The following is a 16,400-nucleotide window of genomic DNA, read 5'->3' on the forward strand; positions in this document are numbered from 1 at the left end:
AAAAAGAGAGAGATATTGATTCTAATCACCCTTTATACAACCCAACATGCTACAAATGACCCTCAAGGTATGAATGTGATAGGATTCCTTAGATTGTAAGTCTCTTCCTCGGTGGGCAGGGAACTTATGTGAATGATGTAAAACTCTCTGAAACCACTGACCAAAGCCAGAAGCTAAGCTCTTCGGCAATGTCCGTCTGGAATAGCCTCTTTGCTCGAAGCTGTAGTGGCGGAAGAATGCTATATCCTCATTTACGTTGAAAGACAGACAGTAGTGCCTGTTTGCTCGAGTATGAAGGATGAGGGGTAATCAAACTGCTCTTATATTGAGGGGAAAGCCAGCTTTATCAAATCAGGGTGTCCCTCCCAACATTGCAAATGATTAAACAACTTAGCATTCTGTGCATCTTTCACTCTCTAGCGCAACTCATCAATGTTCAACAAAAAAAAAACAATCACTGCATCATTCCACATTGATTCTTATCACTCCTTATACAACCCACATCTACAAACCTGACCCTTCTATGTATGTAATGTGATTAGGATCTCTTGAGATTTGGTAAGCCTCCCTTGGGCAGGTGACTAATGTGAATGAATGTAAAAGCTCTCTTGAAACCCACTGACAAGCCCAGATAGCTAATATCTCTTCGTACTGTCCCGTCTTATTAGCCTCGCCCTGACTCTGTAAGTGGGTGAAGAAGGAAATACCTTCATTACGGAAGACAAGCCAGTATGCCTGTTGCTCTGGAGTATAAGATGAGAGGTATCAACTGCTCTATGATGGGAAAGCCAGGCTTAATCAATCAGTGGTATCCCTCCCATACATTGCAATGAGTTTAAACATCGGCGAGCAGTTCTGTGCACCTCACTTAGTACGCGAACTCAGAAGTTATTGAAAAAAAAAAAATTACTCAATCATCCACATTGATTCCCAATCACTCCATTATACAAACAACATGCTACAATTGACCCTACTATGTATGAATGTGATAGGATCCTTAGATTGTAAGCTGCTCCTGTAGGGCAGGGACTGATGTGAATGATGTAAATCTGGAAACCAATGCGTAGTGTGTGTGTGAAGAGCCAATAAGAGGTATATAACTGACCTTACTGTGAATGAACATGATAGGAAGCTCAGATTGTAAGCTCCCGTGGGGCAGGGACAGATGAGACTGATGTATTATCTGTGTAATGCACTGCGTAAAATGTGACGCGCTATAGAAATAAGAAGAGGAAGCCAGACCACATGAGAGAAAATAATCACGATCGAACATCTGAAGAATGGAAGATAGGATTTTTTTTTAATGATTTCATACCTTGTAAGGTAAAAAATCCTTTAAAAATGAATGTGATTAGGATCCTTAGATTGTAAGCTCTCCTCGTGGGGCAGGACTTATGTGAATGATGTAAACTCTCTGGAAACCAATGCGTAGTATGTGTGTGAGAGCCATATGATTAACCATATAACTGACTTTACTGTGAATGAACATGAGAGGAATCTCCAGATTGTAAGCTCCCGTGGGGCAGGGACAGATGAGACTGATGTATAATCTGTGTAATGCACTGCGTAAAATGTGACGGCGCGTATAGAAATAAGAAGAGGAAGCCAGACCACATGAGTATATAATCACGATGGAACGTCTGAAAGAACGAAAGGTAGGATTTTTTTTTTAATGATTTCATACCTGTAAAGTAAAAAAATCCTGCAAAACTGAATGTGATAGGATCCTTAGATTGTAAGCTCTCCTCGTTTGGGTTGGAACTTATGTGAATAATGTAAACTCTCTAGAAACCACTGACAAGCCAGAAGCTAAGCTCTTCGCTACTGTCCCGTCTGATAGCCTCGCTCGACTGTAATGTGGGGGAAGAAGGCATACCTCATTACGGAAGACAGACTGTAGTGCCTGTTCACTCGGAGTATGAAGGATGAGGGGTATCACTGCTCTATTGAGGGGTAAAGCTAGGCTTTATCAATCAGGGTGTCCCTCCCAACATGCAATGAGTTAAACAACTTAGCATTCTGTGCATCTTCACCTAGTACGCAACTCAGCAGTTCATAAAAAACAATCACTCCATCATCCACATGATTCTAATCACTCCTTTATACAACCCACATGCTAGAACTGACCCTTCTAGTATGAATGTGATAGGATCCTTAGATTGTAAGCTCTCCCTGTGGGGCAGGGGACTAATGTGAATGATGTAAACTCTCTTGAAACCACTGACAAGCCAGAAAGCTAAGCTCTTCGCTACTGTCCCGTCTGATAGCCTCGCTCGACTGTAATGTGGGGAAGAAGGCATACCTCATTACGGAAGACAGACAGTAGTGCCTGTTTGCTCGGAGCATGAAGGATGAGGGGTATCACTGCTCTATTGAGGGGTAAAGCCAGGCTTTATCAATCAGGGTGTCCCTCCCAACATGCAATGAGTTAAACAGCTGAGCATTCTGTGCACCTTCACTAGTACGCATTTCAGAAGTTCATAAAAACAATTACTCAATCAACCACATTGATTCCAATCACTCCATTATACAAAACAACATGCTACAACTGACCCTACTATGTATGAATGTGATAGGAATCTTAGATTGTAAGATTCTGCCTGTGGGTAGGGACTGATGTGAATGACGTATAATCTGTGTAATGCACTGCGTAAAATGTGACGCGCTAATAGAAATAAGAAGAGGAAGCCAGACCACATTGAGAAAATAATCACGATGGAACGTCTGAAGAACGGAAGATAGGATTTTTTTTTAATGATTTCATACCTTGAAAGGTAAAAAATCCTTTAAAAATGAATGTGATAGGATCCTTAGATTGTAAGCTCTCTCGTGGGGCAGGGACTTATGTGAATGATGTAAACTCTCTGGAAACCACTGACAAGCCCAGAAGCTAAGCTCTTCGCCTATTGTCCCGTCTGATAGCCTCGCTCGACTGTAATGTGGGGAAGAAGGCATACCTCATTACGGAAGACAGACAGTAGTGCCTGTTCCCTCGGAGTATGAAGGATGAGGGTATCACTGCTCTATTGAGGGGTAAAGCCAGGCTTTATCAATCAGGGTGTCCCTCCCAACATGCAATAGTTAAATAACTTAGCATTCTGTGCACCTTCACTAGTATGCAACTCAGAAGTTCATAAAAAACAATTACTCAATAATCCACATTGATTCCAATCACTCCTTTATACAAACAACATGCTACAACTGACCCTACTATGTATGAATGTGATAGGATCCTTAGATTGTAAGCTCTCCCTGTGGGGCAGGGACTGATGTGAATGATGCAAACTCTCTGGAAACCAATGCGTAGTGTGTGTGTGTGTGAGAGCCATATGATTAACATATAACTGACCTTACTGTAAATGAACATGATAGGAAGCTCAGATTGTAAACTCCTGTGGGGCAGGGACAGATTGAGACTGACGTATAATCTGTGTAATGCACTGCGTAAAATGTGACGGCGCTATAGAAATAAGAAGAGGAAGCCAGACCACATGAGAAAATAATCACGATGGAACGTCTGAAGAATGGAAGATAGGATTTTTTTTAATGATTTCATACCTTGTAAAGTAAAAAATCCTTTAAAAATGAATGTGATAGGATCCTTAGATTGTAAACTCTCCTCGTCGGGTAGGGACTTATGTGAATGATGTAAACTCTCTAGAAACCACTGACAAGCAGAAGCTAAGCTCTTCGCTACTGTCCCGTCTGATAGCCTCGCTCGACTGTAATGTGGGGAAGAAGGCATACCTCATTACGGAAGACAGACAGTAGTGCCTGTTTGCTCGGAGCATGAAGGATGAGGGGTATCACTGCTCTATTGAGGGGTAAAAGCCAGGCTTTATCAATCAGGGTGTCCCTCCCAACATGCAATGAGTTAAACAACTTAGCATTCTGTGCATCTTCACCTAGTACGCAACTCAGCAGTTCATAAATAACAATCACTCCATCATCCACATTGATTCCAATCACTCCTTTATACAACCCACATGCTACAATTGACCCTTCTAGGTATGAATGTGATAGGATCCTTAGATTGTAAGCTCTCCCTGTGGGGCAGGGACTTATGTGAATGATGTAAACTCTCTGGTACCACAGGACTCTCAGAGGGAAAGTAACACAAGACCCAGTGACACAATTTGAGACCCTGGTAATAGATTCTAGCCCTCCAACACTCATAGTTTCAATTAAACTACAATTATAAATGCTTTAAGGTTTAATCTCAAACCTACTTATGCTGTGAACTGGGAAAAAAAGCTAGGGACATCATTCTCTGAAGCAGCCTGGCAGAAGCCTTTTATATTAACACATACTGTAAGATGAATTTAGCAACCAAAACACAAGAGATCAATTTCAGAATTCTTTTGAGATGGTATCTATGCCCGTTCATACTAAAACTAATGTATCTAGTGGCCATATGCTGGCATTAAACCATTCTAAACATCTAAAACAGGCCCTGTGAATAGATCTACCCTACACTACTAGTCTTAGTATTAACCTTACCTGGCCCATATGCACTAGCAAATAAGGGGTTGCCAGGTTTGCATTATAGTAAGCTAGGGCCCCAGACACTAGAAATCTGTATAGCTTGCTTCAATGATAGAATTGAAGGAGGAAATAAGAACCATAACCTCAGTACATGGCACCCAGGATCAACACAGCTACCTGGGCTGCATGGACTCTATGCAAGGGAATATAAAAGGGACACCTCATCTTAACAGAGGCAGTGACAATGTTTTTCTTTTTTCTACTCACAGGGTTGGTACAGGATAATTTTGGTTCATGTTTGTGCACACTCACTCAATGTTAACATTACATTTTTCACAATTACACCCAGTGTGTGCTGCACTGCTGTACTTTTCTTTTCATTATGCGTGCTTCCTTGTAGTTCAACTACAACTTCAAGCAGAAACTTGCACAACTGATATAATTTTTGCACCCTCTTCAGAAGGCTAATACAGGCTTCAATAAAATACATTTGGTTCAACTATTTTACTTTCTGGATAACTTCAGGATGCTTATTTGTTACAAAACACACATACAGTAGATACATACAGTAGATATACCAGTGCACTGCATAATACTATCTATTAGGTAAATAGTTCCCTAGACTATTGCTGCTTACATATGGTAGAAAGCAATCCAGCGTATATATCCACTCCAATAACTCTTGCATTCTCACATTTTCAGGTCCAGTTCTGAAAGATAAAAAAAGGTCAAACCTGCAGATAAACAAAATGACAAATTCTCACATATAGTTAATAGCTTTTGAGGGTGAGGTCCTTACCAGCACCCCTGGTCTTCTAGCCCTCAGCTCTATTATAATTTTCTGAGGAACTCTGACCCTCACCACTGATTGCCAATTTCTGTCCCCTCCATTGGCCCCTTATTCATTGCCCTCACCACTTGTCCCTCATTTTTAGCCATCTCCATCTGCTCCTATTCTTGGCCCTCACCATTGCCCCCTAACTCTGGGTCTCTAAATGCTGATCTCTTCATCAGTCTATGGCCTTCACCTCTAATCCCTACATTAAGCCCTCCCCAATAACCCCCTCCCCCATTTTTATTGCCCCTAAATTTTGCCATAGCCTAGGTCTACCATTTCCATTAGCAACTATTTCTGACCCTCTCCATCAACCCCTAACTTAGGCACCATTGCTCCCCCATTTATGATAAGCTACATCTGACCCTTTCTTTCAGCCCTATCTTTGGTCCTCACCACCACCCCCCCCCCATTTCTGTCCTTCTCCAATCAGCCCCTTACTTTGACAGTCACCATTACTGGCCCTCACCACCAGCCAATTATTTTTGTCTCTTTAAATTGGCTCTTTACCCACCAGTCCTCCATATTGGACAATACTCAAGTATACTAGAAAATCATATAAACATTAAATACACCCAATAAGGCTGGTTTTGCTTCCAATAAGGATTAATTATATCTAAGTTTGGATCAAGTATCAGGTACTGTGGGGGGGCGGAGCTTGACAGCTCACAAGATGGACGCAGATTAAATGTGCTCCGACTAACCGAGACCATCTCCTGCTAGCTACGACAGGCACATTAGCACAGGGGTGAGCAAAACCCGTGGACTTGAAGCGTTCATTCATGGGACAGAAAAAGAACCCAAAAAAGGAAACCAAAAAGGTTACCGCTTACTTTGCACAGCGATCACATTCTCCTCCACGGGGCTCACCCCCGCCATTTTGGAACAGAGGCCGTGAGATCCTTCGCCTACGCAGATGGCCATGCCCTCCTCGGAGGTCGATGCGGCTCCTGCTTCAGCACAAGAAATAAAAGAGATGCTGATGGAGTTAAGAACAACACTCCAGGGAGACCTGAAACAACTGGCGACGGATCTCAGAAGAGAAATCCACGATATTGGCGAGCGTACAGCCCACATAGAGGAAAAGTTGGGAGAGTTTGCCGAGGCCCACAATGATCTCGTGGAATCCTGTACAACAGTGCAAACTGAAGCCGACGCACTCTGAGACAAGGTAAATGACCTCGAAGACAGATCACGTAGAATAACTTGCGACTGAGCGGTGTACCGGAGGCAGTTCAGGCTACTGACCTAGAGACTTACTTTACAGGCCTACTCTAGGCAATAATGCCAGACGCTCATGCATTGGTACTCTCTATAGACCGCATACATAGAATCCCAGGGATGTTATTGTGAGACTCTGTTTTTCCAAACCAAGGATAAATTATTGGCCTCTGCCAGACAAAAGGAGAACTGGCCGCCACCTTATCAACAGATTGAGGTCTACTCAGATCTTTCCAAAGCCACGCTTTGAAATGCAAGGCATTCCAGGAGATTACAGTTTTACTTCCGCCAACACAGTATACCTTACCGTTGGGGTACCCGGTGAAACTTATAATTCTCCGCAATGGGACACCGACTACACTTTCGTCCCACGACGAAGCAAAGAAGGTGCTTGCTCGATGGAACATCCCTATCCCGCCTGCGGAACAACGCCGCACCAGGAGAGACTCACCTCACCCCACACCCAGCAAAGTCTCTAAAATATGGAACACTATTCCTAATGGCTAATACGAGTATGGATCACTGTCCTGTCTTCTCAACGATGATACCTGGTAATACAATCCAGAAATGGGTTCTCAATAGATCTCTTGGTTATGTTACCCTATTATTCATTCTACGTTAGCCACCCCCAAGACTCCTACGACAAGGATCGAGGAGTCACTTTCGGTGGTCCCTCCTATGGATACCACCTACAACCAGCAACAGTTAGGCAAAAGTATTTTTCATTGCCATGGTTATTTGAAGTTTAAGTCTAGTTTACTTTGTTTTGTTCAGCTATCACTCACTATTTCTCACGATGTGTTTGTAAAATGTACTTATTCTTTGCTGTTTGACATTACCCAGGGGCATAGGCGGCTACCTCGACACTGGTACGCTTCTACTCTTTAAATGCCAGCGGATTGAACTCCCCTCACAAATGTAACCAGGCATTACACGATGCCTTTCGCGTGAGAGCTGATGTTTTGTTTTATCAAGAAACGCATTTTTGCAAACTTAAACCACCATCATTCCTCAATAAGAAATTTCCTCACAGCTTTCATGCCTACTCACCTAACAAAACCAAAGGAGTTTCCATCCTCATAAGCGCTAAAGTGCCATCGCGGGTGTCTAAGGTGGTCGTCGACCCCTCGGGCCGATATTTGCTATTACAATGTAGACTGGGTAACACTGATTTCACGATAATTAACATTTATGCCCCGAATGACCACCAAGTCCGTTTTCTATCAGCCACTCTAACGAAACTAGCGCAGCACAAAAAGGGCAGGTGTATAGTTGCAGGGGATTTTAATGCAACACCAGACCCCACCATAGATGTCCTTAGGACCGCCACATTCTCGACTCCCACATCTTCCTATACCCAGGCGAAAAAGTTTAGAGAAACCCTGCACTATCAAGCCCTTATAGATGTTTGGAGAGCTAAACACCCGGGAGACCGGGAATTTACCTATTATTCCCCTAGACACGCCACCCACACGAGAATAGATCTTATTCTAGCAGATCCCCAAACGACAGCACAAATTTCCAAAACCTGGATAGGCCTCAGAACCTGGTCAGATCATGCCCCTGTGTGTGTGGAGCTTTGGCCAGACTACAATAAACGGGGTATTAGTTCCTGGAGACTTAACGAATCGTTACATAATAAGGCAGACTTTAAACAAACGATAGAAGATAAAAATTAAGCAATACTTCCAAGAGAATGCACAGCCTGATATGGACCCCCAAAACCTATGGTTGGCACATAAAGCGGTTATTCGGGGTGAAATAATCTCCTTAGCCAAAAGATATAGATCCCAGGGTACCAATCTACAAATCCTACTAGAGCAGCAACTTCACGACTTGCAACGTCAATTTCTGACTCAACCTATCCCCGAAGTCCAACAACAGCTGTCTGAGACTAGAACCAAGCTAAATGATCTTTCATTTGCCAAAACACAACATAGATTGAAATTATTGAAACGATACTACTACACTACAGGCAATAAGGCTAATAAACTCCTAGTCTCACAATTAAAACATAGACAAGCTAAGGCACGGATAGCTTCTATTTCGACCCCCCAGGCCAAATTAACGGACCCTAAGAATATAGCTGACCACTTTGCTTCCTATTATTCTAAATTATATAATTTATAAAACGACCCCTCAGAATCCCAACCCACACGATATGTCAATATGTCAAATATGTCAAAGATGTCCGCCTTACATTAAACCTCAGTTTCTCTTGGCCCACATAGTGACGATCCCGAAACCAGGCAAATCTCCAGACTTATGCCAAAATTATCGCCCTATTGAATACTGACCTGAAACTTTATGCCAAGATTCTAGCATCCAGACTTGCTAATGTACTTCCATCCTTAATCGATAATGACCAGGTGGGTTTTATTCTGGGGAGACAGGGATCAGACAACACCAGAAGGTTTCAATCTTTATCGCACATAATCAAACAGACCAAACAACCCACAGTCCTTCTTTCTTTGGATGCTGAGAAGGCGTTCGACAGGGTCCACTGGTTATATATGCGAGAGACTCTCAAACATTTTGCATTCAGCCCCTCTATTCTACACCATCTGCCAAAGTTCATATTTCGTGGACCCTCTCGGACGCCTTCCACATCACCAACGGCACTCGCCAGGGGTGCCCACTCTTATATTTGCTCTTATGGTTGAACCACTGGCCCATGTAATCAGATTAAACCCAGATATTAATGGCCTAGTTACCCAAGCAGGGGCCCACAAAATTGGACTCTTTGCCGACGATATTTCATTGGCATTAACCAACCCAACAGTAACCATTCCAAATGTTCTGCGCTGCCTTCAAATGTTCCAACAGGTCTCCTGGTACAAAATAAATACTTCTAAGACACAAGCACTACCCTTAAACATTCCACAGCCCACCTTGGATGCTCTCAAACAATCAATTAACTTGAATGGCGTGATTCTTATGTTACCTATTTAGGGGTTAAGCTGCCAAAAAATCCTGATGATATTTACAAGTTGAACTACCAACCACTGTTGCACAAGGTAATCCAGGACTGTACTAAGTGGCGCACTGAACATATCTCATGGCTTGGCCGCATAGTGGCAACCAAAATGGATCTTCTCCCTCAGATTTTATACCTATTCAGAACACTTCAAATCTCTCTGCCCCCCACATACCTCCAAACCTTGCAACGAACGATTAATAGGTTCATATGGCAAGACAAACATCCCAGGATTAAATTCCAAATCACCCAGTACCCTAGGACCTCCGGGGGTCTTGGTATAACTAACATTAAGGCTTATCACACTGCTACGGTACTGAAATCGGCTATCCGAATGCATGCCCCATCAGGACACAAAAAATAGGTCGATCTGGAATCGGGTTATGCGGACAACCACCAGCTTACACAATATTTCTGGCTCAACAAAACTTCTAGGCCCTCCATCAACCTACTCCTGGCCACCTCCAGGTATACCTTACAAATATGGCACCATATGGCTACCAGACTTCATTTTGGGTCATTCCCCTCTCCGTTGTTTCCACTTTCAGCTTTACCTAAACTTATTCCACAGATTCGGATATCATCTTGGCTGGAAGCTGGAATCGTACAACTCCAAGACTTGTATTTTTCTAATTCCCTAGAATCATTTCAGAGACTATCTGACAAATATTCTTTAACTCCGCGAGATAACTATACTTACCTTCAAATTACACACTGGCTCCTTTCCCAAAATAAGGACTATAAAAAGAGTCGACTCAAAACTAATATGGAATACCTATGCAACAAAGCGTGGCATGGGAAACGACTTATTTCAGAATATTATATGCAAGTGTTGGCCCAAAACCTAGATAATAAGTTGCCATATATGATCAGATGGGAGCAGGACCTCCAAAAAACTTATACTATACAGCAATGGCGGAATGTACTGACTGCACCACAAGGAGCAACCAAATGCACCAATCACAGAGAGGCCCATATCAAGCTGATTTATAGGTGGCATCTCACCCCAGACAAGCTGGCAAGAATTGTATCGACTTACCCTAAAAATTGCTGGAGAGGGTGCGGACAAGAGGGCACCTTACTGCATATGTGGTGGAACTGCCACATAATCTCGACCTTTTGGCAACACATCTTTCAATTGCTCTCTCAACTGCTCAAACAGCATCTTCCTATGGTCCCGGAAGTGGCCCTGCTACAAATCTACCTGATACGAATAGCCAAGAGCACTAGGAAATTGATGTTTCATGTTTTCAACTCCACTACCACCCTCATAGCCAAATACTGGAAGACTGCTACGACTCCTACGTTGCTGGAATGCATAGCCCAAATTAACCTTAGAGGTAACTTGGAGAGAGGGGCGGCAGAGAGAGATAACACTTTGGATTTGCATCTTGAAATCTGGGGTGACTGGTTCACTTTTATGGATACTTATACCCAACCTTAATAGACTCTTGAGGGTATAATAACACATTGTGCTTTTTCTTTCCCATTTTTTCTGTTCTGTAATTGATAGCTGACGTGTTTACTTGTTTGATGTTGGTTTTATATGCAATTATACTTATCGGATCGTGATGTCAACTACCTGCGAGAAGCAAAAAAATCCCTATTTCCCCTAAGGTTCTCTCCTGGTGATAATTGCCCAGTGTTGGCTGGAGGGGTCGGCAGCTCTCCCAATAATAGCAACACAGGCTAGTGTAGCGGGGATAACCCTGTTAAACGTGCAGGGGTTATCACTAGCCTTTTGTGTTTGGCAAATTTCTGTGTAACTACCTGCGAGAAAGCATAACACTCTGCTGTCATATATGTTATTGCATGTCTATTTCTCTTTCTCAAATATTGCAAATAAAACTGAAGTTTTAAAAAAACAAGTATCAGGTACTGTTTAATAATTACAGAGAAAATTAAAGCATTTTTAAAATTTGGATTAATTTGGATTATTTTGGATAAAACTATGGGAGACTGACTTTCCATAATTCTGAGCTTTCTGGATAATGGGTTTCTGGACAACGGATCCCATACCTGTATCATGTATATCCAGATGATCAGGCATCATGGTTCCCTGACCAAAAACCTTGCCCACAATCTGCTCCAAGACACAGACTAGCAAGTTCACTAAGATGCACTTCGCCAGGCGTAGTTTCGCCAGGGCTCCGCAAATTCACTAAAATCCGAAGTTGCGCACAGGGGTAGCATAAGGTTGCGAAGTTGCACTAGCGTTGATTCGCTATATAAAGCGAAGTTACGCTAGCGAAGGCTAATTTGCATACGGCGCGAAATTCAAATTTCAATGGAGGAACACGTATCTGCACTACAAATGCCTAGAAAACCTTCAAATCAGCAAATAAAAATTTTATTTTGCCCTACACATGTGCCCACTATCTAGGTAAGTTGCCATGAGTCAGGAAATGTAGGGGGGAGCAAGGGGAGCCCCAAAAAATTTTGCGATCTTTTTCAGCCTATCAGCCATCATGTAGAAAACACGCCAGCGTTTTTTTGGGACTTAGAAAAAAAATTGACTTTTTTTTAAACAATCCCTATCTACTCTATTGCGCTTCGCCAGGTCTGAGGTGGCGAAGAAAGTCTAGCGTAAAAGGTAGCGTTCAGTACACTGCGCAAGTTAGTGAATTTGTGTAGTTTCGTCGCTAGTGAAAATTCGCCTGGCGTAAGGTTGGGAAGTAACACTAGCGAAACTACGCCAGCGTTCGTTAGTGAATTTGCGCAGTAGCGAAAATGCCAAACGCTAGCGAATTAACGCTAGCGTTCGGCGCTTCGCGGCTTAGTGAATTTGCCCCCAAAACTGCACACCTTTAGAAAAGATGATTCTTTTGAGCCAGTCCAGGTTGTTGAAATCTGTAAATTTGTGAGGTTTATAAACCAGTGGAGATGTTTAAAATGATCACTAGAACTGATCATCCAAAGTTGGCCAACCATGTTGGCCACTGATTTAGGTACAAGGTGAGCTCAGCAGAGATGTTGCTGCCTTACTTCTGGTATAACTTTGCCTTCTCTTCTCCAGCTTTAGCCCTAGATATGCAAATGGATAGTCTGTAACAAGAAACGGGGTCTGGAACAGGGATTAATGGCTATGGGTGGGGGTCCAAATGATGATCGTTGCCTGTAAGGGGGCGCAGGTTTTTTCTTACTCTGTCTGTGGGTTCCCTGCAGCCATGGTTTCTTTCCCCGGCAGTAATGCCACTGCTTGCATTTAATTTATAGCAAACATGCTGCTGTTGTATTATTAAGGTAGGGAGCAATACTTTAGAAATGAACTGGAAATGTTATATGTATTCTGTGTTGGAGATCTGACCAGGGGCTCTGTTTATTAATAGTTATACAGTCAGAGTATCTTACTTTTTATTTCACACACATTTATATATATATATATGGCACCACAGACTTATGTTGAAGGTGTTTAAGAGAAAAAGGATCATATTTCAATATTTGGGAAAACTGTGAAAGGGTGACTTTTGGCACAGGTTAAAGGAGTAATATCACAACTATGCAGGCACAGGGTGAAACAATACTATCAGTTATATTTGTGTTACAAAAGCCATGAATATCCTGTAAATGATATCCTTATAAATGGTGACTAGTGATGTAATCAGTTATAAACGGTGAATAGTGATGTAATTGACTCACTAAAACTCGTGTATTATAATAAATAAAGTACCCCTTTTTGGAAAATATGTGGATATTAGAAGTAACCTTGGAATTCCATGACCTGTGTAAAAGCACTCGGCCGAATGGTTATGGAACTCCTCAGTGACTTATAATATCCTTTTATTTTACAATAAGGGGGTACTTTATTCACTATATATGGCACACATACCTCAAGAGAAATCTCAGATCCACTAACTAAACAAAAGATTATTATAAATGTAGATGATTGGTATAATGTGAGTGAGAATTTAAGATCTATGGAGATTATTGCAGAAAAAAGAGAAAGCTTGTGCTCATTTTAAGATAAGGAAACTTAAATATGATAATATGAACTTAAAGTAAAAATACAGTATCTTATAGGACCGAATCTCACAAGATAATTTATCTAATGCACTAATGCAATATACTAATAAAAAAGTACACATACTAAAATATGTTGTTGTTGTATTATTATTTTTTCCTTCTGCTTCTATATGATTATAATGGCTGTATTTGAGTTTATATATATTTACTTGATCACCAGAATCTTTTCTTATTTTTTTACCCCAACATCTTAAAATATTTTTAAAAAAATTTAATTAAAAAACAATTCACAAGCTTCCCATTGGATTGAGTAAATTACACCAATTCATAGTTCAGGTATGGGATTCCAGTTGTTTTAATGGGAAGACCATCAGCTTTAGAGTTCATTCTTAAACCGTCAGTTTGAATTTTTAAAAATAATTTCTATTTTCTCTGTAATAATAAAACAGTACCTTGAACTTGATAACAACTAAGCAACACAAATCCATGTTGGTGGTTTGGTTTTTATAAACAACAAATAAAACAAATTAAGCACATTACATAATTGAGCTTATCCAGAGTGGGATTAGCTATCAGCATGTAATAACTACAGATATGGGATCAGTTATCAGGAAACCCGATATCCAGAAAACACTATTACAGAAGGCCATTCCATCATTTTATCCAAATAATTCAAACATTTTAAATGATTTTCCTTTTTCTCTGTAATACTAAGACATTGCCTTGATTGAAAATAAGATATAATTCATCCTTATAGGAAGCAAAACTAGGCTGTTGGGATTATTTAATATTTACATGATGTTTTAGTAATTTAGGGTACAAAGATCTAAATTATGGAAAGTGTTATCTGTTATCTGGAAAGTCCCAGGTCCCAAGCATTCTGGATAACAGGCCCCATACCTGTACCTATCAGGCTAACAATGAAACCAGCAACATGAATTATGTTTGCAATGATTATGAAACTTCTGCACTCAAAGATTAACTGCCCCCCTTCTTATTTTAGATAGTGGTTTAGCCCAACTTATTTACTGGTTAGTCTCTCTTTCCTAGTGTCCTGGTATTGACTATGAAGCTCCATCCACCATATGTCTAAGGACACCTTCCTGATTGGCTAAACACTTTCCCATCATGCCCTGGTACTGACTGTGGGAGAAACTGAATGTTTGCAAGAGAAGGCAGTAAAGCGAATAGGATTTATCTCCCATCAGCTACTGACAATCAGTCTGCCAGCTCAACATAATGAAGTTTCCCAGGTAGGGACACAACCAAAATCCTTTACCTCAAGGGGGTGGATCTTACCATAAAGTTGATGGATTGGGGATGTGCCCTTTGGTCTTAGGTTTTTGTCAGAGTCATTTTTAGTTACATCCCCAATTTGCGGATTTGTACATTGGGAACAGCTTGCATTGAAACTGAAGCCAGAGGCTGACATGCCAACCCAGTTCTAAAAAGCATCCATGTGCAGTTTGACGATAACTTCTATTTCCCCTGACATTGTATTTGTACTAAATCATGTTTTAATGTTTAAAGTGTGTATAGTTATATCTCCAGTGAGACAAGCTGGAATCAGTAATACTTTAGAGCAGGGCTTTGCAACTTGCAGATTGTAGCTGTAGTTGAACTACAAAGAGACAGTTACAAGATTGTCAGATGCAGCTTCAAATCAGAGTTATTGGCAGCATAGGTGCACTAAAGACACATATTAGGGTAAATTGCATTGCATTTGTACTAAATCAGGTTTTAATCATGTTTTAAGTGTGTATAGTAACTTTTTTCAGTAAGACAAGCTGGAATCAGTAACACTTTATAGCAGGGCTTTCCAACTTGCAGATTGTAGCTGTAGTTGAAATACAAAGTGACAGTTGGAAACACTAGTGACAGTTACAAGATTGTCAGATGCAGCTTTAGATCAGAGGTAAGTGCAGTACAGACACACTAGGAACATATATGATGGGAAATCTAGGAATTGTACAGACACACTAGGAGCACATATGATGGGAAATCTGGGAATTGTACAGACACACTAGGAGCACATATGATGGGAAATCTGGGAATTTGTACTAAATCAGGTTTTAATCATGTTGAAAGTATGTAAAGTTACTTTTCTAGTAAGGCAAGGTGGAGTCAGTAAGTGCAGCACAGACATGCTAGGGACACATTTTGGGGAAAATAATTCATGTGTACTAAATCAGGTTTAAATCATTTAGATTGGAATGGTCACCCGGAGATGTTGGTGCTTTTATAGAATATATCATACGTTAGGGCTGCTATTAGTGATGGAGGGCACATAAGTAAAGTAACATTGGGCCCTAGTTCCTAGATTTATATTTGGGGAAGAATCTACTGCTTTGGAACAGTGAATATCATAACATGTCCAGTAGCAGGCTTTCCAACCTGCAGATTTTTGATTAAGTCAAAGCAACAAAGCACACACCTGAGAAGTTGTTCTTCAACAAGTGTATGGTTACTGATCCAATCCAATGTTAACTATTTGGATTGTGAGTTGAGGGCATGCAGGGGTTGGCACACACAGGGAGCATAGAGCAGTCAGGGCAGGGCAGAAAAAGATAGAGTAGGGCAGAAAAAATATGAAACACACATGCAGGGTATGGCAGGCACAATATGGAACACCCAGGCAACACAGGGCAAACAGAGAATGGCACACACAGGCAGAGTATGGGACACACAATCAGCATGGGGCAGGCAGATTATGGCACATACAGGCATAATAGAACAGGCAGAGTATGGCAAACAGACAGATCAGTGCCAGCAGAGTATTGCACATACAGGTAGAATATGGCAGGTAGAGTATGGCACACACAGGCAAAGTATAGCAGATACAGGGAGAACAGGGCAGGCAGAGTATGGCACACACAAGTAGAGTAGGGCAGGCACAATGTGGAACATAGGCAGATTAGG

General features: G+C 41.4%; 1 long non-coding RNA gene across 1 annotated transcript in view; it reads right to left on the minus strand.

The window, feature by feature from the left end:
- Positions 1-16,400, minus strand: part of LOC121393246 — a 69,458-nt gene that overhangs the window by 40,406 nt on the left and 12,652 nt on the right. The window contains exon 2 of the long non-coding RNA XR_005960894.1: positions 5,123-5,195. This is a non-coding gene — a long non-coding RNA (uncharacterized LOC121393246). The remainder of the gene's footprint in view (positions 1-5,122; positions 5,196-16,400) is intronic.

Source organism: Xenopus laevis, chromosome 4S (assembly GCF_017654675.1).
Source record: "Xenopus laevis strain J_2021 chromosome 4S, Xenopus_laevis_v10.1, whole genome shotgun sequence".
Lineage (NCBI taxonomy): Eukaryota > Metazoa > Chordata > Amphibia > Anura > Pipidae > Xenopus > Xenopus laevis.